General features: G+C 40.2%; 1 non-coding gene across 1 annotated transcript; it reads right to left on the bottom strand.

Moving 5' to 3' along the window:
- Positions 1-1,625: 1,625 nt before the first annotated feature.
- LOC145590375 (small nucleolar RNA R71) lies at positions 1,626-1,731 on the bottom strand. Its single transcript, XR_014101985.1, has one exon. It is a non-coding gene; the product is annotated as a small nucleolar RNA R71 (small nucleolar RNA).
- Between the last annotated feature and the right edge of the window lie 247 nt (positions 1,732-1,978).

Genomic DNA, 1,978 nt, shown 5'->3' with positions numbered 1-1,978 from the left:
AGAGAAAGTGTGGATTTTCATTGATGAACTTGGATATTGAAGAAGGAGCTTGATTGAATCTTTGTAAATCTTCATCTTCAATTAATGAGCAATCTCTTACTCTCTTTCTTTACTTTTGTATTTAGTTTTGTTTGCTTATTTTGATTTTCCTTCTTTGCTCATTGATCATGTTGATGCTTATTGATTTGATGATTGATATTGTATTCAATATGATTTGTGAGTAGTCACCTAGCCAAGGGTGTGGGGATGGTGTAGTTGTTAATTGATTCATGCTTATGATGTTGGGGTTATGTTAATGGTGATTAAAGTCTTTGTATGTTTGATATTCTTTAATCTTCTTGCAAGTGCACATTGTTGGTTGATTAAAGGTGAATCTTTACTAACAAGAAACGGAAGTTGACTTAGTTAAGGTTCATTGTTATCGATAGTTCATTGATTGCACCTTCTAATATATGGTTCTAGTGTGGAAACATAGAGGCTATGTTAGGAGAAATCGATTAACCCCGGAAGGCAGTTAGATCGAGCTTTATTTCGATATTCTTGCATGTTTAGTTTACCATTGCTTTGCTTTCGTGTTATTGCATGATCAAATGGCATCTACATCTACCCATTTCCCTTGGTGTTTAGTTATATTGATCTTTAATCATTCTTAATCTTTAGTTTAATCTCTTAGTTATTCACACTTCTTGTCCCGAGATAGCTTAAGTCTTAAGTAGTGAATGCGGTGTTTATGCATGTCTCCTTGTGGTTCGACCCCTACGCTTGCCTTATACTCATATTAGGTTTGTTTAGGTTGTATAAATTGTATTTGATCTAGGGATAGACAATTGACGACGCGTTTATTCCCTTGTCAAATTGGCGCCGTTGCCGGGGAGACGGCTTCCATTGCTTTTTCATTACTTTATTTGAGACTATCTCATTTCTTGTTTGTTAGTTTTTGCTACTATTTGTTACTTGTCAGTGTTTACGTTCTCTTTAGCTTTGTTGTATGAACAGAGGACGAACCCGCTCAAGGTCTTCGATTCCCATCGATTCGGAGCTAGAGAGATCTTTGTCCTTACTTCGAAGAGAAGCGAGAGCGAGAAGTAGAAATTCTCACACCCCAACGAAAGAAGGAGTAAGAGAATTGGAAGATACTCCACCATCTTCACCCTCAAGTGAAGACTTAGATAGTCCTAATTCACCATCATGTCCCGGAATCAATCCCTTTTCAATCTTTAAGTCCGAAAGTGAAGAAGGTTCTAAAATGGGAGAGAATACACCTTTGAGTCGTCTTGGGGCTCCCGAAGCCTTTAGAGCCCAAAGTGGGATCCTAACCCCTACCACTCAAGCCAACAATTTCGAAATCAAGCCTATTTTGATTGCTTTAATAGAGAGGAAACAATTCTCGGGTGGAAAATTTGAGAGCCCTCATAAGCATTTGAAAGAATTTCAGAAGTATTGTGACACAATCAAAGCCAATGGAGTGACTCAAGAGTATATCCGCCTCAAGATGTTTCCATTTTCTTTAATTGGGAGAGGTCTAGAATGGCTAGAGAAGGAGGTGCCCCCTAACTCTCTCACAACTTGGGACCAAGTAACTACGGCTTTCTTGAGGGGATTTTATAACCATAGGAAGACCGCCGAGGCTCGGTCCTTAATTCAAGGTTTTCGCCAAAAGAGTGGTGAGACTCTAAGTGCGGCATGGGACCGGTACAAAGAGCTTCAACGTCAATGCCCACATCATGGGATACCCAAGTATCAACTCATCCACACTTTCTATGGAGGTCTTACACCTCAAGGGAGAACAAGCCTAGATGCCGCGGCCGGCGGTCCAATCATGAACAAAGGAGAGGATGAAGTGGAATGCATCATAGAGGAGGCCGCAAAGCATTATGATGATTGGTATGAAGGAGAAAGGGAGGCTACTTCTAGCAAGGGTGTCTATGCATTGGAGCAAGCCAACGCAATCAACAACCTTTCTACCCAAATCTCCAAG

The sequence above is a fragment of the Chenopodium album genome, chromosome 17 (genome assembly GCF_948465745.1).
Source record: "Chenopodium album chromosome 17, dcCheAlbu1.1, whole genome shotgun sequence".
Lineage (NCBI taxonomy): Eukaryota > Viridiplantae > Streptophyta > Magnoliopsida > Caryophyllales > Amaranthaceae > Chenopodium > Chenopodium album.
Note: the sequence above shows the minus strand (reverse complement) of the source record. Positions and strands in the feature narration are given on the sequence as shown.